The following is a 26,814-nucleotide window of genomic DNA, read 5'->3' as shown; positions in this document are numbered from 1 at the left end:
GTGCATCAGGCGCACTGATCAACTGGAGAAAGACAGTGGCTTTCTCGGTTGGCAGTGCTCCTGTTCCAGATTGGATGCCAGGAGAGGGTTTCAGGTGGATTCCCCCACGGACTGCAATTCGGTACTTGGGTTTTCAGGTTGGTTTGGACTTGCCCCCCGAGCAGCAGATTGTTCCTCTTCTCCTGTCCATCAGGAGAAAGATGTTACATTAGAGCTCAGCACGACTTTCGTTGGCTGGTAGAGTAGTAGTTGCCAACCAGGTGTTGTTGGCGACTATGTGGTACATCACTTCTTGCTGGATCTTCTCGAGTTCTTGTATCATCCAGGTAGAGAGGCTGATCAGGAACTTCCTTTGGTCAGGTCGTGACACTCAGATTTCTCGAGCCAAGGTGGCTTGGTCGGTAATCACACTTCCTTGTTCTCAGGGAGGGCTTGGGATCATTGATCCAGCACAGCACAGCAGAGCCCTTCTTGGGAAGTTCGTCGTCAAAGGACTTCTTCTAGGTGAGGAGCCCTGGAAGGAGTTCTTGCTGCAGAGGCTTCGTGCCAGGGTGCCTCAGTCAGGACGCCCTTGGCAACCTTTGACCAGATGGATCTTTACAGAGTTGCGCCGAGTTGGTTTGAGCAGGAGACAGGAGGACCGCTTCGCTGTGAGTTTGCTTCGATCTTGGGAGCTCTTACGGCATGGCCTAGAGCAAAGATAGCCGACGTGCACGGAGAAGCGCCTAAGGTAGCCCCTCGTCTGGAACCCCATGGTTAGCACTCAGAGAGGCCACTTGGTTGGGAGTCGGCCTCATGTTTCTTGGGGTCCCATGGCAGCAGGTCCAGCGTGCTCTCTGGGTGACTGGCTAGAGTTCACAGGTTTGTCAGAGGAGGTGCAGGGTTTCCAGCTACAGGGCATGAGAGGGGTGCAGAGCATGTGTCAAGACATCTCAGAGTCAGTTCCAGCTGAGTGGCTCACGCCTCTCGAACCAGTAGCACCCCGGTAGATGGGAGCCTTCACACGACTGGAGGTTCTCATTTCAGTCAGGGCCTACTCAAAGACTGTCCCAGCCCTGTTCTTCGAGCTTCAGGGTGGGGGACAATTACAACGAGTTGCAGTAGAGGCCCCGCAGGTAGCAGAGTGCTGTTTCCAGAGGATCCGAGTTGTGGCCATATGTGGGAGGACTTGCGTCATAGACCCTGACCCATCAGCTCTTGAGATTGGACACTGGAGGCTATGGGCTTGGGAGTGTTGTCCACTGGCACGAGTACAATGGGATCCTAGTGAGTGGCTATGGAGGGACCCCTTCTCTTCTGCAGATCACCCAGGAGTCCCCTTCTTTCAGTACATTGTTCGGCTTGGACGTCATATACTTGCAGCACAGAGAGAGGCCCGCCCCGCTGCAGCACGTCATTGGCAGGAGGAGGGCCTCACAGTCGAGTTCTTGGCAGCCTTTTGGCAGAGGCTGTGGGACTCCAGGCAGCCGAGGCGCGTCACTTTGTTTCAGTGGTTGGTTGCACACAAAGCCACAGCAGTAGGGAGTTGGCTTGTGCATACTGGTCTCTCGGCCGCATGTGCAGCCTGTGACCAATTGGTGGAGAGTCAGCGTCATTGCCTTTGGGACTGCCCCTTGGCCCAGCAGATGTGGCTACGAGTTCTTCGGCTGATGCCTGCTCTCTCCACAGCTCGACAGTACACTTGGGGGGCAGTGGCCTGGTCCACACTCACGGGCCCGGCACTTCAGTTTGAGCTATCTTCCACCAGTAGGATGATAGTGATGCAGGGGGGGCGACCTACACTCCAGCCTGCTACAGAGCTTACTCCACAGGAGTGGTGCAGTGAGAGAGAGGAGTGTTGGGAGCTCATCAGTGGCCTGACACTTTGGTTCATCTAGCGGGCCCGCTGTTTCTGCATCTTTGAGGCTCGCCCTGTGCCAACAGCAAAGACTGTTCGTGACTTTTGGCTAGAGCTGATCCATACTCTCAGAGGACAACTTGAGGGACTACAGGGTAGCTCCGACCGCATGCGGGAGCGCCGCGAGGCTTTCCTTCGACTCTGGCGCCCTAGGCCTTTCTTCACCATAGTCCAGGGGGTGCTTAGATGGCACTATTGTCCACCTGTGTGGCTCTTCCCTCCTCCCATCTCTTGATTTAGCGTCATTGTATATATGTTGTCTTTTCATTGGGAGAGTCTCCCCATCATGCTTGTTGTAGCCCTCTCTAGCAGAGGTGGATGTAGCCCTATGGGCAGTTTTCATTTACTAATAGAAGGAACTTTTTCTCGGAAAAAAAAAGTTTTACTTGTTATCTTTACTACCTTGTACAGAATTTATTTTCAACTGCAAATAAATTATTGTACAAAGCCATTGTATTTGCCTAGAATTATTGGTCTGTGAACTGGTATACTTCGTTTGCGTATATATTTGTATATATTTAGAACTGCTGCACACACAATAAACGCATAAGAGAGATTGACTTAAGTGTTTTTCTCTCTCAAACCTTAGTTCTAGCTATAAGCGCCTATTACTATACAATTTATTATATGCTAATAGGTAGGGGTGCTATCACACAGTCTCAATGGTCCCCCTTGACCTGACTGGTTAAAGGTTGCTAGCAGGACCATTCCACTCTATACTCTCACTTTCTAGAATTTCCCCTTTTGTTCATGTCATTTCACTAGTTTATTACTTATGTCTACCAGGTTACTAGAAAGCTCACTGCAAGAATAAAGGTCTGTTCTGACCCTGTCAAAAGAGCTCTGATTTCGGAGAAATTACAACTTGCTAAAGAAATAGAAAGCACCTTTCCTTATATCTCTCTTAGGATTCGGTCTTATCTGCATAGGGTTGTAAAATTCAAAAAACAGTTACACTCTGTATAAGATTTTCACGTTTACTCAACCCTTCCAAAATGATGTAATCTAACTAGTGTTCTTGAAATCTATGCAGATTGTACCCCTTTCCCAAGGGCTCACGCTTCCTATGGAACCCCTTTCTGTTGCTTCGTTACTTGTGTTAAAGTGTATTTAAGATAGCGAGGCTTCAACCTTAATTTTTGATGCCTCGAAGGATTCTAGTCTGTCTCTTGTCCATCTTATCTCTTTTGACCAATGGATGAAGGTTCTGGCTCTCCTTGTTAAGAATAAATCTAATGGTATCACCCTACTTCTGGAATTTACCTCTAATTTGGCGGGTATTTCCAAAGCCCATTTGCAGGACTTAGCTTCCTTCTCGTCTAAGGGTTATGAAATTTCCAATCTCCTCAGAAAATTTTGCGGGCTAGTCCCATCTTTATTACTGCTCCCTCTACACCTATAGTCCCTCCACCTCTTTTGTAGGGATGTCGCTGCTTTGGAAGCTGTAAAAGAATTTCAAAAGGACCTATGTTCACTTAGTGAAGCTTCCGTGTTAGATATGGTGCCGAAGGTATCTAGGACCTTTCCTTTTTTACCATCACAACAGATTGAAGTAGAATCCTTGGGTGTAGAGCACAAACTTTGGCTGTTCCCAAATAAAGGGTTTCTTGCACCAATTTCTATGGAAACTTGGGTCTTCCTTGCCAACCTGGCACCTGCCACTCTTGAAGAATGCAAACTTAAAGTTCTTAAAGGAATTCAGATCTTGGATAAAGGTGATCTGATTAAAGCTCCGTTCAATATGAACTTCCTTGATGACAAAAAATGCAGTTCGAATATAGGTCTATATGCAAGAACCAAAGGTGTGATGACCTTCAGTAAAAATAATGCTGACTATTACACTAAAACAGTATGGAATGTGTTCAGACCTTACCTTAAGTGTGCATGCAGATTTTTAGATCCTAAAGTTGCTTGCGAGTCGAGCATCATTTGGTTTAACCATGCCATTTGGTATGCCCTCAACAATCTGCCTAGTATCTTTCCTGACAAAGCAGATGAGTTTCATCTCTCCCTCTCTTGCTCATGGCTTGGTGGACAAGCTAAAGAGCTGGTCTTAGCTCAAATCACCTTTATTCAGTACAGATCAATTATGTGTGACACCCTCCAGGAACTTGGTTCTGATGAGTGCGGCACACTACTAACCACATATGGAGGATACAAAGGAATCAAAAGCATGGTTGGGCAAATCAAGCCTAATATTGATGATGAGGAATCCCAAGTCTCAAAACGCCCCAACACTCTTATCTCTCCATCTACGTCATACACCTCTTTCTTGACTCCCTCCTCGAGTGATTCTGTTTTTGGGAGAGGGAGAGGTAGAAGTTATGTTAGAGGCCGGGGAAGAAACCTACCAATCAGAAATCTTTTGGATATGTAATGTGCAGGTACAGAGGAACGCCTGTGGCAAACTTTACCTACCTCCAAAGGAAGAAGCATGTAATAGAATATTTTCACATTGCTTGTTTACCATCAAGATTTTGGATTTCTTTACTCCCCAAGCTATCTTTACAGAGTGTTTTATAGATGTTTTTGGATCTATTATGTTACTAAAGGATGTGATGTTTGGATGGAAATACTTTCCACCTATCAAGAATCTATTTTATTCAAATAGGTTCCTCCATATTGATGAGGTTCCTATTTGCTCTTGTCACCTATTTCCGAAGTTTTGTAAGACTTTCACTGATTTAGGCTCACATGTATGTACATCTAACGTTGAAATCATATCAAATACTTCGGTTAGGAACCTCTTGAGTAAAGGCTTGAATCATATTCCTCCTTTTCCACTTAATCCTCGGCTTGCCTTATTGGCTCTACTTGAATGCCTAGCCGACTTGGCCTTAAAACTCCAACTGGAGGTGGATGCTTACACTCTACTGATCTCAACTCTCAAAGAACTTTTTTGGAAAAGGATCAGTCTAATGCCGCAAGTATGGCTAAGTACTGATACTACCTGGCTTACTCCTAATATATAGAATTCCATTTCTGATGTTAAAGAGAAATGGTTTATTATAGGCCTTGATAAATCATCAAATACTGCTTTCTTTATATGTAAGAAGTTAGCATTTTAGTATGCGTTTTCCATGCTCAATGGTTTGGATTTTTTAAATATTGATACCTCTCGGATTTGTACTGCTACACTTGTAAATAATGAGCTATCAGAATTAGGTTACTGTCCTAACACTCTGAAAATTCTTGTACTCTTCCCAACGTATAAAAATCATAAACATAAATTTAGATGGATTTCTGACACATCCAGTAGTCTTTTTTCCTTGATTACGAATGACATCACCTGCTGCTTAAATTATATTCTGCTTGAAATTGAAGCAATTTGCTCCATCAAGTGTAATGATCTTAAACTATTCAAAAATATAGATTGTTGCCCTTTTTGGATCATAAAAAACGCGGCTGAGTTTACTATTAACCTCCCAAAAAACATTTTTTCTATTTTTACTACAGACATAACACAATGTTATGAGAATATTCCTCTAAAAGGACCTGATGGTCTGTTTAATACTCTATCTACTCTTATAAAGTAAGCCTTTGCTCACAGAGCGAGATTAGGATATACGTGTATCTCAACAAAAAGGCATAAAGGTTGGTTAAAAAAGTCTAAAAAATCCACACCTTTCATCTTCAAAGAGGATGATTTATATAAATATGTCTCTTGGCTCCTTAACAATAGTTGTATCCAAGTGGGTGCTACCTGCTATTCACCAAGCAAAATCTTAGGGATCCCAATGGGATTTTCATGCTCTCCAATTATGTATAATCTCTATCTTTATCACTTCGAATACCAATGGCTCTTAAAAATGTTAAGTAACCCAACCAATACTTTGTCACTCACACACTTTCGTCATTCATTTAGGTTTATGGATGACTTGTGTAGCCTTAAAAATCCAATGTTCATGGATACACTTAAAGATTTTTATCCACCGTGTCTTAACATTGAACCGATGTTCTCAAATAGAGTAATATGGCTTGACAAATGGGTCATTTCCAAGACGCACTTCCTGAATATTGAGATTACTCTGACCCCCCCATTCATGGGTAATTTTTAGACTCGTTTCTTTTGGAAAAGAGAAAATCTCAATCTCATATCCTCTGAATTTACAAAAAGGAAAAGCAATAGACCCTTCAAAAACTCATTACACACCTGTCTAGGTATGCTTTTTCTTATTATGTATGCCTCGTCAGACAGCTTTATAGCTTATGAAGAAATCATTACTCTTGTTACCAAATTCATTAATAATGGATTTTCTAAAAGAGACCTTGCTGCATGTATCTGTAATTCTTTAAAAAAACACAGCTCATCCGGCCTTAAGTTTGACCTGTAGAATTTGATTAGTCTTCTTGAACAAGAATAAGAGGATTAAAAGGTTCAAAACTATAAAAACATTTCTTGAGGTAGAAGGCTCATATTCTATGGGTCTACTACCTATTAGAATATGGTGCCTGAGAATGGGTGGGTGCACACACACACACACACAAAACTACTTGTGTCTTTTGTCTTACTTCGCCACTTTAATTAGAATGAAAAAGCCTGATTTTTATAAATAAAACCCCTTCCTTTCTTTTCCCTTACATATCTAGTAAACCATCCATTACATGATCGCACAAACAACTATCACAGTAATAATTGGTGTTTGGACGCTCATCCAGAGATAAGATATGGGTTTCCAAGACCACACCATACTCCATAGTGCGGGGAGCACAATTAAAATACCCTCGGAGTGGCTGTCCATAACCACGATACAAAAAAATATTTTGGGGTGGAGGAAATTGCGCTAGCAGATAAAACTGTTCTGAAAAATCTCGCTTCATTGAATGTTCTACATAATAATATTGTGCCCCTAAGCCCATGGCTTCTGCCACCATCGCCAGACAAATATTATTCTTAAAATGCTCTCGACCCCAAAGAGTCACCCGCGTCACTCTATCCTTATATGTCCACCACTTAGTCTGAGTAACTGATGTTCCTAACTGCGGAAATAAATGATGTTCATAACGGAGTAGTGTTGTTCTCTTAGTAGACTCATTTGACTGTTGAAGATGTGCAATGGATATAGCTAAAACCCGATCATCATTAGAAGTCATAGCATATAAATATGTATGACACACCTGATAACAATAGTAGATGGTGGATGTAAAAACTCTCAAAAAGCTACTCAAAGCAGATTCTGTGCACTCACCCTTTCAAAAAAAATGCCCGTCTTTTATAGACCTACATTGATACCTGTACTCAATGTTTATTGCTTTGAAATTCCCAAAAATAATTTACTCCCTCGCATTATCTCACTTGGTAGTGATTGGCAAATTGTCTACTCTCGTAATTTGTCCAATTTAAATGGCTTTCTGACTATAGTCACGTGAGAAATATCGGTAGTATGAGGTACTGATGGTCTTTTCCACCCAATGCTGGGAATAGTAGTGTGTTTTGTAAATATGTCTACCGAGTTTTTGACCGTTCGAAAGCAGGCAAGAATACCTTGCTATCTTCCAACTTTTTTAATAAAGCATATATGGCTCATAATAGTGGTTTGTATGCCTTTGAATTTATTTGGGTTTTTATCCTCATTTACTTTAGGGTAAATTGTCCTTTGATGCTTAAATTATGTAGCGTATGTAAAAAACGTTGCAAAGCATTCTCTGTAGGTTATTGCCGCACGTCTTCTTCCTCTTCTGCATAATATGAGAGTAGTAGCGAGCGAAAACTGTGCGAAGTGATCTCTGCGCTACCTCTTGCAGCCGAATCCTGTGCTATGTATAATCCCTAGATAGAGGGTCTTGAATGCCGACCTCGATGGCTGCAATGCTGGCTGAATTCGGGCCCCTTCTGCTAAGGAGTAGCATCATCACCTATAAATACCTTTGAAGGTGAGTTCTTATGCTCACTTGGCACTGTGTTCTGTAACCGCTGTTGTGCATTCAATTCTGGTTTGTTGTGGTGTCCTCATTATGCCGAAAAAAACTGAGAAAGTAGTGATGGATTCGTCGTCATCAAGTCTACAGGTTATTTGATGTTCTCTTGAAGCTTTGAACAAAATTGTGAGCTGGACAGTTTTTGCTGATGTGTGGATGGGGATTCTAATGGTTGAAATGCAGTAATTAAAAAGCTGTTTAAATTGACTGTTTTTTTAATTATATCTAGGGTTATGAGAAATATGTTTAAAACTGATATACTTGAAGAAATTTGGGAACCTTAACTTGACTTTTGGCTGCCAGATCTCTAGATGATAAAATGATGTCTCAAATAGGTTAAATGGTATGGCCAAGAGTGGGGAAAATTTTGCTGATATTGTTTGTGCAATATATGTCCGTACATAATGGGTTGTCTATTAAATAGCTTGAAACTTGAAAGCATAGATTTTTTAGGCTTATTACTTACAGTGGGCATATTGCCTGTATTGGTTTAGTCACCAATTTTTGGACGTCCTAAGCTTAGCTATTTTGATTGTACCCTTTACCTACTATCTTCGGACAAAAGCATAGGGGTATTATTGCTTACATGCATGTTGTTTTATAGAAAATTTAAAATGGTTCTCCGGCTTACTATGAAGACTGTCAATGAAATACTGATTGTATAATATGTACTCATTATTATGTGTGTAGGACCTTGTCACTGAGCCGATGAATGTCTCCATGATTTTTGGGGTTTTTGTCTTTGGCTGAGTAATTGTTCATGGGTAGTAGACATTCCGTATAAATCTTACTGAGTTTGACTCAAGACATACTCATGAAAAAGATGCGGCAAAACTCTAGTCTTTCTGGCTTGTACGAGTGTGGCTTTTATAAGCCATGTATTTTTGACATGGCTTATCGTACAGGTTGGCTTCTTAACCTAGTCGACTGGCTAACTTTGTTTCGACTTTCTTGAAGTCTTGAAAACAATATATGTTGGTAAGTTTGCCTTAAATCTATGGCATAAAAAGTAGGTCGACTGGTATACTAGATGAAATTGGAGTACTTTGACTGTAGCCAATTGCTGTCAGAGCTCGAGACTTAAAGATGACGTCTCTGTATAATTACTATGATTCTTCCAGGCAGGATAAAATTTGTTGTGGATGTTGATGCTGTTCTTATCCACGTAAAGTGGAGTTTCTGTTTAGATGCTTGAAACTTGAAAACAATTTTTGCAGACTTATTTTTGCCTGGTTTTTTACTTACAGGATGTAACTTAGGTGGCTGATTGCCTTTTACCTTAAAAGTGATGGGTCACCTATTGTAGGAAGTCCTAAAGCATGAATTTTTTTGAACTTGACCTTTGATCTATACATGGGAGTATGGTTGCATACCTGCATAATGCTATATAGAAGAGTATAAAAAGGTTTTTCCAGCATTCTCTGTAGTCTTTGATTAAAATACTGATTGTAAATTTTCTACTCATGCATTAAGATCACTTTCACTAAGTCGAGGAAGGTCTCGGTGTGTGTCTTTGGCTGGGTTACTATTTCTGGGTATTAGACCTTCTTTACAGGTCTTACTGAGATTGACTCAGGTTGTACTTAAATGGTTTACTCATAAAAAAGAGTCGGCATTGTTATGTTCTTTATGGCGCATAGGGACTTGGGTATTATGATGCCTATGACCTAACCCACTGGTTTGCTTCATCTTCTGGTCTACTGGATAAGTGTGGTTTGGGCTATCTGGAAGCTTTAAAAACAGTACAAGCTAAAAAATTTGGCTATAAAGAAGAGGCTTAAAATTGATAATTTGTTAATTAGACAAATAGTTTAGAAAAAATAACTCTTTTGTTTTGTGGTTGTGATTCCAACTGGTTTTTAGGGACTTTTTTCTGATCCTGAGAGATGCCAAATCTCGAAACTATTTCACCAGTTGGTTAATGTGGGACAACCGGATTTGGGAAACTTAGTTGAAATGTTATGAGCATTTGAATAGTGGGAGTCAATTAAAAAACAAAAAATAGAATGCTATTTTGCCTGTTGATGTTTATTACCAGATTGATCACCCCTCAAAGTGTATAACTTGTTAATACTGATGCATCTTTCCTTTTAAAAAAATGTTGAGTCTCCAACTTTAAAACCCTAAACATGAATGTTTCTAAAACTTACCATCACTTACTGTATCAGTACATAAGAATGACTCCACACATGCATAATGATGTAGGGAAGAATATCGAAATTATTTCCCCAGCATAATGGGTAAACTTTAATGGAAGACCGATGATATATTGCATACTTGTGAGTATGTGCTGGTCCGTTTTTACTTAGCTTGTACTGGTCTCTGTCACATGTTTTTAGTTGATTGCCTATCCCATGTTTGTAGACCTTCCCAACTGGTTTGACTGAGACTGAACTATACTTGGTGAGTAAAACTTTGATTGTGTGGCACTCCGGATAAGAGTGGATGCTGGTGTCGGGTTTTTTAGCTGGTACTGACTGGGAAAGTTGTAGCCTTGTAAATGACCTTCCCTGGTGTGCATGACTTCAGAAAATGGAAAGGCTAGACTACTATAAAAAAGAGCAATTGTTTATTTGTTCATTTTCTTGCTTTTTCATATAAAAAATGAACAAACCTGCCTTGGTTGGGTATATGTAGGTGGAAATCGGTGGTTATGAGTATATTTTGAGACTATGTGTGATACTAGCTTTTGGAAGAATATGTCGATTATGGCATAGGAAGAGATTCAGATGATGATAGGGCTAAAGGTTTGGTTTTTTTTTAATTAAAAAAATTTGGAACCAAATCAATATATTAGCTTTGAGAGGAAGCTCACTCTCCTGGATTAATTTAAAAAAAGGAGGGAATTCTTATTATAACTCTTTTTTTTTTTTAAATTACATATAGAAGAACGGTTTGTTTTTTTATTGTGACATGGATAACAACTGGGATGCCCAGCATCACCTATGTACAGCCACGTGCTAACGAACTATTTTCTTGTGGCTATGGATGCAGGTGAGGGCTACCTTCTTTGATAAAAACATTCTGTTCATTGTGGTAGATGACTGGGGGCAGTTCGCTAACCTTGAAGCAACTTCACGCCAGAGTCTGGGATGACTGTTTCCCAAGTTTTACTTGTTATCTTTACTACCTTGTACATAATTATTTTCAACTGCAAATAAATTATTGTACAAAGCCATTGTATTTCCCTAGAATTATTGGTCTGTGAACTGGTATAGCTCATTTGCGTATATATTTGTGTATATTTAGAACTGCTACACACACACACACACACACACACACAGAGAATCAATGTTGATTTATGGCGTGCCAGGGCACTTGTTACTACTTTCTCTTTCAAAAGTGCGAATATCATAGGCATTTCAGTACATTTTAAATTTGGTATATTTTTAGATTTTGACATCCAAGGTAAAAGTTTGTTCTTTAAAATGTGCAAAACATTCTAAAAAGGGCATGATGGCCTGCAAAGAGAGGGAGCCATCAAGGACTAAGGGCTTTGGTGTAATGGCCAAGGCCTTACATGTGGGAAAGAGTTGTAAAATCAAGTGGTTACTTCTTGGTGTGTGAAAGGAGGGTTTCCAATCAACGAGCAAACCCAATTTCGGAGCAAATATGAGCAACACCCTTGACAAATTGATGCACCACAAAGAGAGGGACACACACACTCACACACACACTTAGAGAGAGAGAGAGAGATAAAGAGAAAATACATCGCCCTGCATAACCAAAAACCAGCATGCAACCTACAAAAGTGGCATGGTTGTTACACCATTATCGTATCCAATTATACATACTTAATCTCTTTAACCAAACAATAAAGAAGAATCTCATTGTTTTTGGTTACTCGGTATCAAACCTTTACTTTAAGACATGTTGCAAGGCCAAGAAACCACTTCATGTCACAAAATACATAACCCTGACATTCAGTCTCCGAAGTTATGCGGCACTCATCCTCTAGTTCTATAGGCGATCAGTCTATCACACCGTGATGTAGCATTCGAGGTTTAGATTTTCCTAGAGACATTAAAGAGATTATTGGATATCATCCCATCATGCTAGTTTAAGCACTAGCTAATGGGAGATTTCTCCACACAACACCCTTATCTTTGTTATTGATGCAAAATGAGCAACTTTTGTTTACCATGTCAAGATGCACTTGAACGACGACACCTTTTCAAAAAGGCACAGACATAAGCAGTAGAACTCTTTTTACCTTAATTGTACAAGACGCCATCAACACCCAATCTCCAACTCCATCCAATATCTCCCAGCACACACATTCTGAATTCAAGATATGTGAATGGGTATTTCACATGCAAAACCCAATTCAAAGTTGATCACATGGTTCATAAATAGTTGTAAAACAACTCTATCTTAGTGTTTAAACATGCATTGCACCTTGCAAAGTTGTGCAATTCTAAACTCAAGGAGGCAATCATGGGTGGGCTAAGAGTTACGTATATTGTAATGTATACCATGAGCAAGCTCATCCCATCTATCTAAATGTGGCACATGAAGCATTTTAAGTTTGTAACCTGTGAGTAAAGTTGAAGGATAATACTCCACAGAAGAAGCCATCAGCACCCAATTGCCAATTCCATCTAATATCTCCCAAAACACACATTTTGAATTCAAAATATTTCATTGGGGATTTGCACATGAAAAACCCAATTCAAAGTTGATCACATGGTTCATAAATAGTTACAAAACAACTCTATCTTAGTGTTAAAACATGCATTGCACCTTGCAAAGCCATGCAATTCTAAACTCGAAGAGGAAATATTGTAATGCATACCATGAGCAAGCTCATCCCATCATGAATATGGCACATGAAGTGCTCTAAGTTCTCAACTTTGAGTACTGCCCAGAGGCTCAATTAATATGCACAATACTTGTGAAGGCATCTCCGCAAAGTTGAGAGAAGCTCGTGTGAGACAATCTGCAAGGGGACCATCTAAACTCTTCATGCATTTAGAGATGTTAGGATCATCAAAGGGGATGCTTACACATGATGACATCATAGTTTTTATTGCCTTCCATGATAGGGGAATCACCTGGTTAGCACATTCTCAAATTCATCTTCATCCAAGGAAGGCTCACTATGACAAGAACTCTATAGGCACTCCATCTCACCACATGGAGGAAAGACAAGTGAAGGCAGTGCCATACTTGAGTTCACAAACTCTGTTTATAAAGTAGAATAAAGTGTGGGTAGCGGCTAACACAGGCTACGCCAGTTATGCGTCAAGCGGGAGATATGCTATGGATGTCACAATATTTCCAACTCACTTTGTATAAGTCTTGGGCTCATTGGGAGTTCCAAAGTTGTATATGCTAGGTAGAGGGCTCAAGCTTAAACCCATAGTAGAAGGGATTGTGGTGAAAGCCTTTAAAAGGAAGCCTTTATGCAAGGAGGCTTCATTCTTGAGTATCCACTCTTGAGGATCCACTTTTGAGAGCTCTCTGTCTCTTGAGTGTTCACTCTATGGCCTAACCTTGATCTTAATATCCATCTTAAGAGGCTAGTGCTAACCATTGTAATTAGAGTAAGCTCTTCTTGACTAACCTAATCCTTATTTTCTCAAGTCTACTTCTTCTCTACATTTCATTATGACATGAAGTAGTATTACACTCGCATTATTCTAGATTTGATAGACGTATGTACTTCTTCCTATTAACCACTCCTATTCTTTCATAAGCCTTCGATTTGTGAGATTTAGCATCACTAATTAAGTTGATTAAGTTCGGTCTTAATCTTGTAATTAGTGTGTGTGCCCTATTGTTTGCTTGTGTGTAGATAGGTTTTATGAAGCTCTAGCACCATTCACCTTGTGTGTGTAGCTAATGATGATGAAGTGCCGTGATTGACATGTGGTAATTAGTGTGTGCTTATCATTAGTGTGCTTGGGGTTTCTAGTCTATGGTAAGTCAGACTTCGATGGACTTGATGTGTGTAGAAGTTGTTTGATTAGTGATTAGAGTATGTTTAGAGTTAGTCTTGCCATGGCTAATCTCTACTTGCATTGGAGAGGTGATCTCTTGAATCCTCTATTTCTATTGATCCGATGCTCGTGCTTCCATGCCCTAGCCGGGTTGCCGATCCACGGATTTGATAATTTTGTGTGGGTTTCAATTAGGTCATGCTACAACGCCTCCCAACGGTTGGCACCGTTGCCGGGGATCGATAACCTAAGCTAGCGAGTTTATGATGTGTAGAATAGAGTAATTTCATTACTAATTTCTCGGTTTTTGAGTGTGCGTAACTCAATTTTTGGTTTGATTTGAGGATGTTGTGCAAGTAATTGATGCTAAATATTGAGTTATGAATACCCCAAACCCCCAATTTTACTAATTTCATTCTAACCCTTGCTAATTTCGCCTCATTTTCATGCTAATTGTACTACTTTCATGCTAATTTCCACTAATTTTGACTAACTTTGCTAACCTAACCGATAACAATTGAAGTGTAATGTATGGTTAATCCCCTTGCAAGAGGTGGAATCATCAGTCTAATGAAGTTAATTGTGCTAATCTATGCCTAATTTGATGATTTGAGTGTTTGAATTTTGGCCTACAATGGTCAATTTTGGAACCAATTTGATGGTGCACACACTTTTGTATGCAATGATGCGTCTTCGCATGGAGCAAAGGAATAGCTTGGAGTGTGATTACAATGTAAGTGCACTCACTTGCTCATGTCAATTCTTGATTGATTAATGTGGTTCAATGTTGCTAATTTTTGCTAAAATTAGGTGTGTAACTTAATTGACCTACACTTTGCACCTGATTTGATGGTCAAATTTTGACTAATAAACTTTGTGTGTATCCAAATAATGCTTAATTCTCATCAAGAATTCATGTGTGTGCATAAAAATAATTGTGTGTGCATGCACTAAAGAGAGAAAAAACCTATCAAAAATTTCAAGTGTGTGTGCACACACAATTATTTTTATGCACACACATGAATTCGTGTGTGTGCACCTAATCTTGAATGTGTGCATACATAAAAATTGGTGGAATTGATGATACATGAGTATGCAATCATGTAAATGATGTGTATGTTAGGCTAATTCAATCATTGGATAAGCCTAATTGCCTAAAATTTAGGCAAAATTTGAGTGTGTGTGCCTATCCAAGATCACTTGATTTTCTATGATTGATGCTTAATTAGGGCACCTAAATGATTTTTGATTGTGAAATGTTCATGAAAAGTGTGTGCAATCATTAGGTGTAAGCCTAAATGCATTGGCAATTGAACCAAATTTGAATTTTTGTGCTTAATTTTTGAGTGTGTGCATTGCTTGATTGGGTCAAAATAGTGTTAATTTTTTAGAAATTGAGCATGCGTGCATTTACTTATGCTTGGTCAAGTGTAGAATTTCAGCATTGCAGTGAGGAATTGATGGAATTTTTTCATATAAATTGGTCTAAACTTGGGTGTGTGTTCCTACTCAATGGCATTTGATGTCCAAATTGAAGATGAATAATTGATCTTGGTTGCCAATTGTGATGATTAGTAGACCAACAAAATATTGGTGTGCATTGTTGATGACTCAATTGATGTGCAATTGGGGATGATTTTGTGTAGTACCATTGTCGTGTATGTCTATTTGATTGGATATGGTAAGAATTTCTTAATTTGTGCATCCATGAGTTTCCATAATCACGAGTGTGAAGCTTTGTAAAAACCAAAATGACAAGACTCATTGGGCTTGAATGATTTGGGATATTGAAATTGAGCAACCCAAGTTGCAATGATGATAATTGGGAGTGATTTTATAAATGGTGCACTACATTGTACATATGCAATGCCCTATAGTGTATAATATACATCAATGTCAATTGTTTTACCCATTTTGATCATTAATGGATCAATTTTTGATGTGTTTCATACCATATGACTTGAAGAATGCGATCAATCAAGACCAAAATGTGGGTACTTTTATAAGCTTGTAGCCAAATTTTAATATCAATCAAGGATTGAACTTAATTTTGAACACTCGCACATTCTTGTGATTCTCTCATATCGGTCGTAGCTTCATGAATTCACTCATATCTTATCTGTCTGTGACATGTGTTTTGTACCCATGATGTGATTCCTTACCTTGAGTTCAAACTCTCCGCACACATTATCTCAACGTGAGAACAAACTCCTATCCATTTTATTTGTTGTTCAAAAAATAAAAATAAAAATAAATAAATTCAAAACCATCGAGTGCCCACCCCTTTTGCCGCACGCATATTGCAAAAAGCGTACACACACCCCAGCTATTGGCCGCCACTTTCTTGGCTTATAGCCATAATCAAGAACCTCACTGCCCTCAACTACACCACCTAGCCACATACACACATACGGAAGGTAACTCACCTAATCATGCCAGATTCATACGAAACTTAAGGAACACCATCCCCTCACTAGGATACACCTGTCCCTAAGCTTCTACACTCAAAACCCTCACTCTAAACCCATCTGCGGAAAACGCGTCGGATGACAGAGCAGAATTTTGAAAGTGCCCGAAACTAAAATTTATGAGTACATATGCGTAGCTTATGTCGCCACGATTCTATAGACTACTAGCACGCAGAAAACAGACATCGTTTGATACACTTACGGCCACAAATAGCTCGTAGATGCGTCGGCGTGTGCGCTTCGTCTCGCGTGGAATGCTTGGCGTTGTCGCGTAGCTCTCCTCGAGCCTATAGCAATGGTGCAGTCGGATCTCCAATGTGTTGAGCGAGTCGGGCGTAGCGAGAGGATAAAGCTCACGCTCACTCTCTTTCTCTCTCACACACAGTAGACTGCAGCGCTCAGTTTTGATTATGATAAAAGTCTTTTTTACAAAATGACCTAGGTACCTTATATACTAAGGCTACCTTAGGTTTAACCAAAAATGGGATTGAAAGGGTCAAATGGCTTTGTATTTACAATCTGGAAGTGCCATTGCACCCCGGCTTCTGAAACTAGAATAACTACTCATTACAAATGATGTTTATAGCCATAATCCGCAGCATTTCATAACTCGCACCCGACATGACCTGATTGTCGATGGCGATGTGGTCTTTGCTGTCGTTTTGTTGTTGGAAAGAAAGTATAGACGATAGCCTTTGCAGTAGCTTGTCTTGTTCGTCCAATCCGATGTACATCATCTTCACATGATTCAGGAAAATCATAATTAATGATGAACTTTATGTCTTTCACATCCAAGCTCCGAGCTGCAGCATCTGTTTCTGTCATTATAGGTCTACTGCCAGATCTAAATTCAAAAAGAACCCAATGTCGTTTAACTTGACTCTTATCATCATGGATAGAGAAAGCTCCATCCATCATTTGCTCCAGCAAATCTGTGAATTCGGAGTATTTGTGATTCTCAGTAACAACTTCTACAATCTGTAGAATTGAGTGATTGGCTTTCTGATCTTGTGAGTCAATGACAACTTTGTAAGGATTTTGTAGAAATTGTATGGCTAAACCCTTAACTTCTTTAGGCCAAGTTGCACTCCAATGCAAAGTCTGTCTGTCAGGCCGAATCGAGAACTTAATTATTCTAATTTGAGGTTCAAAACCCTGCCGAGCATTCGATGCGCATTATCAAGGACAAGCTTTTGAGATCCTCTGATTACCCTTATGTCTTCTCTTTGTCATTGAGGACTTCTTTGTTCTTGAGTTATGTTGTGTTGTTGACCCAGCGGTCAACACTTTGCTGTTGTTTTGGCTTCATCTGTTGCACTGCTTGTATCTTTGTCGAACCACAACAAGAACTATGATCCATTAGAGCGGACATCTATCATCATAACCATTCATCTTTTGAGTTCCTCTGATCACTTTTATGTCTGCTCTTCTTCATTGGGGACTTCTTTGTTCGTGTGCAATCATGTTGTTAGTGTTGTCTGCAGCTTTGTCATTGTAGGCCATTCTTCTACTCGCCATTGAGGAGAAGTATGCTATGATCTGAAATTGGTGCTCCAATGCATTTGTCAATTGATTTGAGTAGCATTTCCTTATTGTTGATGTAGAAGGAATATGTACAAGAGGATGGTGATAGGTGTCTTTAGATTAGGGTCTAAAACCTGGATGACCAAAGGGAAAAAACCCGGTGGGAAAAAAATGCCTTTGGTATACGCTCTTATTGGAGTTGAGCAGTTGAACGTGAAGTACATGTTCATGAAAGGTGAGTGCTTGGGTGAAACACGGAAAGAGTGCCTGATGCAAGTGCCAATTATGGGACACTCTAAATGCATATGAGAAATTTGTCAACAAAAGCATGCAATGTGAAAGAAGGAGATGATGGGTGTTTCGAGGAATAAATGTAGCACATGTGACATCAAAAGATGTCTCAATAGCTTCCACCTTTCCAAGAAGGGTTTTCGATGTAGAAGTTTCTCCACTCGTATCTCAGTGTGCGCAGTACGTGAGTGTCTTTTGGACCTTCTCCTTCACTTCACCAAACTTAAGTACTTAGACTTCGACTCTTTTGCTCACCTATACCAGCATGAGCGACACAACATAAATATGTTCAACTCTTCCAGCTTGAGCAGTACCTAGAATAGCTAAGACGCTTATACCACAGAGAATATTACTTGAAGCTTTGGGACTAACACCTCACTCATTTTGTGGCTTAGCTACCCAACTCTGACTTTTATGACTTGACAGTTGCCTGTTGACAAGTTCTTCGGCTGTTGTAGTGGCTGCTGAGACATACTTCGTGAAGTTTCATCGTTTTCCTGTACCCTCTTCTCTTTGTAGTGCTCAGGCCTCTCGTCAGTCTTTTCTTCATGTGGATTATGGATTTTTTAATTTTTTTTCTTAATAATAAACAAAGAAAATCTTAAAAAACTTAACAAAAGAAAAATCATTCAAATAGAAATCTAAATGCTATGTACACTATACACATGTCCCTAGGGGCTCATATATGGATTTTGTCCCCATACTCCTTTGTAACACTACTATGAGGGCATATACTCTAAATTTCGTCCAAAAATTATCACAATAAAACGCAAAAATTCAATGCCTCTCACAAAACATTGCCCTCTAATAGTCATAATGTTAGGTCCACATTCAGAATGCCTCCCCCCTTCCTATTTGGAGTCATCCTTTCTGACAGGGTATCGCAAAGGGTATGTGTTGTGCTTGGGCAATTAAAAGTTGTGCCTATGCAGGCCTTGTAATGTAGCCCTATTATGCATACACAGTCAATGCATGGAAAAGATTTATGTTGTGCAAGATGTGGGTATAAGCAATTTGCTTATTGGCATTTGTTGGCGAGGGTTCCTATTCTAAGCAATGTAATGGTCTTTGAAGCTCCGGTATTGTTGCTTGATTGAAGCGACTTGCTCTCTTCTAACTGTACTGTAATCATAGAAAGAATTGTAAGAATTCAAGAGGCAATGCACTGACAACAATTTTGTTGTTCTTCTTTGGGACCCATTTTTTTGCGATTATTGGCTGTTTTGTTGCTGACTCTCGTTTGGGAACCCATACTTGCCCGTGCTTCATTTGTGTTTAAAGAGACTTCTTTGGGATCCACCTTTTTGTTGTGTGAGTCAACAGTGGTCTTTGCTTCAGCCCTTGTACGCTTGGTTGGGGGCAGGATTTAGGCTTTGAAAGTTGATATTGTGGTTGTTTTGGAATCCAAATGAATTCCTGACTTTTTCGTGCTTGAATCAACTTCTTTGGGGCCCAAACCTGAGTTGTGAAAGCTTGCGACTTTGTGATATTCTTACACGTTCGTGCACGCTTTCCTTATTTTTGTTTTGGTGTTGGATCTTGTGATTTATCATTAGAGATCTTTGTCTTCTTGATCCATATCTGTTTTTGGCCGATCTGGCTTTTTGATATCCAGATTTGTTGAGCTTTTTTGGCTTTGACTTGTTGTCCTGTTCTTTTGACCTGTCATGGTTGTTGTTGAAGGGGTTGGTGATAGTGATGGCATGAGTTGATGATAGGGGATGTCGTAAGATTCATCACTATTGCTACAATCCTCAGCAAGGTTGACTTCTTGTACTTTCCCTTGATTTTTTGCATGGTAGTGGAAAGTTACTGTCTGTTTGCTCGTGGGTGGTAGTTTCTTGGAGGACTTTTATAGCCCATTGATTAGAGCATTGTTAGCTATTTGCTCTGGTCGTATTCCTCCTAGCTGAGTCTTTGCATCCTTATTAGGAGCCATGTGTGAGGATGCTTGTGGTGGCTGTGTCTTCACCGAGGATTTTGGAATCCACTTTTGGTGCACTTTATTCGTGTAGCGATGACATTGATTCCCGGGTCGTTGATCTTCTTGAAGCTCGAAGTGTTCTACAGAGTCATAGAACTCGTCGTCTTCTTCATCTTTTGATTCTCCACATTTCTTTGTTTGCTCCTTATGTCGAGAGCTTGTTGATGTCTGGTTCTCTTCGTTTTCCTGGATTACACTCACTGCAAAATAAGGAACAACATCATAGCCATTTTCATCACAAAAATTTGTTGTGGGAGCATCCTCCACGGCGCACACGTCCAGAGTAGCCAAGATGTGTTCCCATCCAAAAGGCTCTAACTCTTCTTCAGGAAATGGTTCTGGGATATAGTCCCTATCCTCTATAACCTGCTCTAGGATACATTCCTCACGTTTCAAGCTACCACATTGTGAAGCTCCACACATCCACAGTTCTTTAGGCTTACCTAACCAAGCTGGAAGTTCTGATCCTGCTACTGTGGCGGAATCAAACTCCTCAATCAGCGTTCTCGTCACATCCCTATAGCTATGGTCCCTCAAGTTTATCTTTGTTATGGTTTCCATATGTCTCAGGTATATATGGTCATAACCCCAATCTTGGACCATTTTCAATTGTCGCATGAATGGTCTTCCGAGAATGATGTCATAGTTGTTCTTCTTGCCAAAGTCAACAACAGCAAAAGTGTGTTCATATTCAATGCCACAAGAAGTAACAAGTACTTTTTCTAGCAGTCCTAGGGGCTTTTCCTTGTGTCCATCTGCAAGTTGTAGGGTCATTCGTGTGGATATCAAGGCAGGTTTTCCCCATTTTTTCCAAACCTCTTTGGTTGCAATGGCCACACCAGCTCCACTCTCAAGGATTGCCATGGTTTTTACACCATTGAATTTCCAAAGGAAGGGTGGTGTTTCCGTATTCTCCCTCGTAATACTCGCCTACTTTGTTTAATGGCACTGGCCTAGTATTTAGTTGAGGCATTTCAAGCTCTTTGATGCCTTCCTCGATTTGAGTCATTGGGGTTTTTACACTAAATTTCTCTAGACATTTACCCACATTAGCCAACATGTTTGGTCTTATTCTGAGCAACTCGGCTAACATTATTGTACAGGTGACTGGGGTAGAGAGAATATCTTCTAGCCCCTTTGAATCGATGGCTTTGTTGGGAGATAGTCTCCTTTATGGGACTGCAACCACGTCTGACTTGGTCTCGTACTCTCCCATGTAGGACGGTAGTGTTCTTAGGGAATGGGATTGACTATCCATAGATTGTACAGATCCTTTGTCGCCCCAATACGATCGCACGTCTAGATTCATTTGAGATCCAGTCTCAAATTCCTCTATTGGTGGTAGAAACACTCCTCGTTCATCACCAGTCTTGTCTACTCGTCTTCTTAGGTCATCGGCTTAATTGGCCTCTCTAACTTGTTTCCACAATTCGTCAAGACCATCTATCTCTTTACAATTCTCAGGTATAGCTTGGTGAAATCCCTCGGAAGAGTTATCTGTGGTATTCAGTACTATCCTTGGTTCTAATGCTGGGTCTTTGAGGTTTGGTCTGTGCTCATGACTAGAATCTGGCTCTTTTAGTTCCTGGTTTGGTGGGATTACTTGTGTAGGCATGACACGGTTCACATCCTCAGGTTTTGCAACTGGTGGTTCTAGTAAAGCTTGGGCTATTTGAATCATTTTCTTGCACATTTCAATTTTTTGCTTTTCTAGTTCCGCATAGGGATATGTCATCCACCTGTGTTCTTGGGTTTGGTTGTTTTTGAGCCTTTCATCATAGGCTTTCAAGAGGGCATCTAATGTCTCATTAACCTTCTCTGCCAACACAGATCCTCCTGAACTAGCACTTCTCGGTTTCTCATCCGTGGATGGTTCTTCTGGAGGTTTAACCATCTGTGTAAGAGAAGGTGCCTCCTTTTCCTCATGTTGTTTTATCTTCTCCTTAGCTTCGGTAAGCTTCTCAGCTAGGGATTTTTGCTCTCTTTCCCTGCGTGCTTTCATCTTAGTCTTTCTAGCTTTCCAACTATTTCGTTTGCTCTTGGTTTTCTGACTAGGTGCGTCTATCTTTGGTCCATCATCTGTATTTGGACTCGTGTCACTTTCCATGTTCTTTGTCTCTGGATTCTCATCAGCTTTCTTTTGAGCTTGTGCTCTCGTAACCACTTGAACTGGTACGACATTTTTATTTTCTGAGCTAGTAGGGAGCTGAACAATCCCTGATACATTTGTCGTGCTTTTCCTGATTTGGTTTGGTTTTTTCGGGCAATCAGTGATCAAGTGAGTGATGCCACACTCAAGACAATAGGCATTCACTTCAGTGATCTCCGTATGAGGACATTGTTTGACCAAGTGGTTGTCACGACTTTTGTGACAATTTGTCTCTAGTTGAGGAGATTCTTTTAGCATCTCCTCTTGGCTATAAGCAAGCTTTGACCTAGATAAGCCGCTATTTGCAATGAATCGCGATGTCCTTTTGTCCATTTCATACCTTCTTTCTTTCGACTGAAACCCAGGAGGTGGAGGTTGTACCGGCCTCACCACTCCATGTGTTTCTCTCACATTTTGTTGCTCCGAAGGGTAGTACTCACTTTGGTTGCTATACCACATTGTAGCTGGTACTGGCGTTGGTTTATTTGATGCTTCCATTATTGGCATATATCTCATGTCTACCTGCATTCTAGCACCTGGCAGTGGAGGTTGTTGTCCTAAGACAAGTTGTGGCCTTAAAACTCCTACTGGTCCTGGCGCATTCCCCGTAATGTATCTAGGTGGAGTAGGTGCTTCTGGAACAAGTTGTACATACCTCTCCCTAGCATTTTCCATGCTATAATAGCACTCTTCTTCCGTATAGTTCGTCCATTTTCTCTCAATTTCACACCACTTCGGCTCTCTCGAATCAGACCTTACAAGAGGAATCAACCTCTTGACCAAGTCGTCGACGATAAGCTTTTCTTGATCAATAGGTGCCGTTGGCTTGGCAATGGACTCACTTATCTGTGAAACGTTGTGCTGAGAGGATGTGTCATCTCCTTGACTCTTTAAGTCCTTTTCTTTGTATGTCTCACAGTTATCCACTAGATAAAGAGCTTCTTTGATCAACTTGTTTAGCGTCATCCTCCTTATCATATGCAGATCCTTCTGAAGGCCCGCATGTCTCATTCCCTGGATAAAGATCAGCATCAGTCGTGCGTGCGTAGGTAATTCCGCTCTCGGACAAAGCTTAACATATCTCTTGAGCTGTAATGATGCTTTGCGTACTGATTAATTCTCTTTCTGTTTGAATCTATGTATTTGCGAGACCGTGTTGTGAGCAATGCATTTTGGCGAGAATTCTTCAATAAACTCCTCAAACAGCTCATCTAGGGTCTCAAAATCCCATTTTTCCACCGAGTCGAACCATGTAGCTGCATCATCTTCTAGAGTCAATCCAAATCCCGCAAACTGTGTCGCAAAATCTGAAACTTCCTCTGCTCTAATCACTCTTCTAAAAGCCGTTACGTGATCTCTCGGATCTTTATCTCCGGAGTATTTTCTGTTTACCTATTTCTGGACTTGGGATGGTCTAACTCATCGATTGTCTACAAGTCTAACCAGAGACTCTCCCAATCCTTCTCTCGTTATCGCTCTTGAAGGGAATCCTGGTGGCTCTCTTCTTGGAATTCCTATAGGAATTCTCGTGTTTGGTGGAGGCATTTGTGGTCCTTCATTGACCAAATATCCACCTCTTTCTAGTACAGTCGTGCTTTCTACAACTCTGTATTCTCGTCCATACTTGTCGACAACTATAGATCTCCATTGACAGTCGACTCTGTATGTGTAGACATATAAGAGCTTGTAATCCGTTATCTCTTCTAGGTATGGATCTGAGCACCTATAAAGATTGACCTCATTGTCGTCAATGTATCTATATAGTCCTTCACTCTCATGACCAATCATCCAAACTCTCTCAACAAGATGGATCTTTATCAATTGCAAGTTTGGAAGATCCATTATGGGAGGATATTCCTCTATCGTCGGGATCTCCAAGCTTGTGTAAGCTGCGTTTGAATCTAGGGTAGACATGATTTCTGAGCTTAAGAGCTTTTGCTTGGTTCAAGTAGACTTAGTCCACTGTGTTCAAGTGCTTTGGTTAGGGAAAAGTCGAAACTATGTCCAAAACCACAACCGTTTCGTCACAATTCTCGTAAATTGTCGCTTTTAGACACCCTTGACTTCCGAATGAATTTTGAGGCCTCAAACGATGTTTTTTTCAAAGTAGAACTATGTGGTTGCCGTAGGCATACATTTAGTTCATGTTTTGCTGTAAGATCTGTAGAGCCGCTCTCAAGCTACGTTTTGATATAAAAACTTTTCCGATCCGATACGGTTTGTGAAAGTTGTGGCAAAAACAGTGAAATGCAGTTTAGAATGGTCAAAATGAGTCCAAATTCAAATTTTAAGATTTGGGATCTCCGTGACACTGTGAACACTTCTGTATGGTCAAAAGTACAGTTTGACCCTAAAACTGGTCTAGAGACATCCTACGCGTAGGATGTCTATATGCTTAGAATTTAACAAAATTTGGTCCAGAGACTCCTCTTAAGTCTAGCAACACAATGGTATGCTCAGAGGTTGATTTGGACCTAAAAATGACCTTGAGACATCCTACACGTAGGATGTCTTTTTCCTCAGAATGACTTTAAATTTTCACCCCAGCTTCTCCTTGATGTGCTGAACTCATAGCTATTTTTACTTTTTGATTCTGACACCTATAGGTTGGTCAAATGATCAAGAATCTGTTCCAAAAGCCTGATGTCTGTTCTGATGAATTCACCAGTCAAATCAACTCCAAATTGGACCAAATTTGACTAGGAGGCTTGCCTAAGGCTATACAACACCTTGCTATGTCCACAGTTTGAATTTGGACTCTAAATCATGCCTTAGACATCCTATGCGTAGGATGTCTAACTGCTCAGTATTGCCCCAAATTTGAACCACAGACTCTCCTTAAGGTGCTGATCACTGTGGTATGCTCAGAATTTTGTTTAGAATCCAAAATCACACAGAAGACATCCTACACGTAGGATGTGTTTTTGGCCTGTTTGACCCTAGACTTGTCCCACAGCTTCCCCTTGATGTCAGCAACCCAGTGGTATGCTTAGATTTTAATTTGGATGTCAAAAGACCCCAAAACTAGCTATTCTTTCCTTTTTCAGTCAAAAATGCTAAAGTTCGTTCAATCTTCCCTTTCACTGACCCAAATGAGATGAAATTTATCACATGCACTCAATACAACATTTAGAACATGTCTATAGAGTCATCGTATGCTTTGGTCTCAAAATTAGGCCTTGGACACAATTTGGGTAGGATGTCTGGCAGTTCTCGTCTTTTGGCTTTAATCTGTCAAAATTTGGTCAAATTTCCACTTTCCATGTGAAAATAGGGTAAAACCTACCTTCTGAACACATTGGTAACCTCATATTTTAAAAATTCCACCAGATCACCCTATAGACATCCTACGCGTAGGATGTCTACTGCTGATTTTTTGAGACTGAAGTGTCCCTAATGCTTCCTTATGCTCTCAGCAAGTGCAAGTATGCTTCACAATTGCAAAAACATGCAAAAATCACTCAATTTAAGCCTTTTCTGAAATTTTACGTTTTCTGACTCCGCCTTTTGGCTTTTGGTCAACAAAAATAGGGAAAAACACTCAAGTCAATATGTAACTAGGGTAAAACCTACCCTCTGAACCCACAGGTGCAGTCAGAATTTTCAAATTTGGTCTCCAGAACCCCCTTGAGACATCCTACGCGTAGGATGTCTATGTTTACAGAATTGCAGGTTTCCTTCATAGAACCCTTGCATATGCTCTTTTATATGCACAACATCAGTCAGTCATACAAAAATATCCACAAAAGCTTGTTTAATGCATTTTTACCCTCAAAAGCACACTTTTCCGTGATTTCAAATGCAATCAAGCACTTTAGCAAATAATTCAATGCTGAATAGCTCTAGATCAGAATCGGATCACTTACCTAAAGCTACTCCTACAAATCATATGGGGTTTTGCATCTATGAGTAGAAAAACGCTTCACTGCCACACACGGACTAGTAAACGCTTTTATCACCTCACAAATCACTCGACCACCACCAACTACTCTAATCCTCAGATCCTAACTAAACCTATCTAGTCGCAGACCCTCGGCAAGACACACGCTTCCTGGCTATCCACTTGATCGCGGAATATCCTCTTCCGGATCCACTTAAGAAAAACGTTTTCTTTAGCCGAAACTAAATCAAGCAACCATCACACGAGTGTTAGTAGGAAACCTACTTAGGTCCTTGTGTCCCCGGCAACGGCGCCAATGTTGGAGGGGAGCGACTCACAGACCCATGAAGTGCATGCAAACACTACCTAGATCAACATAATGTCAATCGAGGACACAGATGACACGATAGGCACACGGAGGAAATCTCTTAAGCTTGTCAGGCTGAGACCATCCTACACATACAACACTCAGGAAGGCCAACTAAACCACAATCAAGAACCTCACTGCCCTCAACTACACCACCTAGCCACATACACACATACGGAAGGTAACTCACCTAATCATGCCAGATTCATACGAAACTAAAGGAACACCATCCCCTCACTAGGATACACCTGTCCCTAAGCTTCTACACTCAAAACCCTCACTCTAAACCCATCTGCGGAAAACGCATAGGATGACAGAGCAGAATTTTGAAAGTGCCCGAAACTAAAATTTATGAGTACCTATGCGTAGCTTATGTCGCCACGGTTCTATAGA

At 40.5% G+C, this 26,814-nt stretch overlaps 1 pseudogene across 1 annotated transcript in view; it reads left to right on the top strand.

The window, feature by feature from the left end:
* The first annotated feature begins 3,395 nt into the window (after positions 1-3,395).
* Positions 3,396-26,814, top strand: part of LOC147425830 (uncharacterized) — a 57,213-nt pseudogene continuing 33,794 nt past the window's right edge. Inside the window, exons 1-2 of the transcript XR_015186313.1 lie at positions 3,396-4,212; positions 4,282-4,333. The product of XR_015186313.1 is annotated as an uncharacterized LOC147425830 (transcript). The remainder of the gene's footprint in view (positions 4,213-4,281; positions 4,334-26,814) is intronic.

Source organism: Adiantum capillus-veneris, chromosome 24 (assembly GCF_014529385.1).
Source record: "Adiantum capillus-veneris isolate H3 chromosome 24, ASM1452938v2, whole genome shotgun sequence".
NCBI classification, from domain to species: Eukaryota; Viridiplantae; Streptophyta; class Polypodiopsida; order Polypodiales; family Pteridaceae; genus Adiantum; species Adiantum capillus-veneris.
Note: the sequence above shows the minus strand (reverse complement) of the source record. Positions and strands in the feature narration are given on the sequence as shown.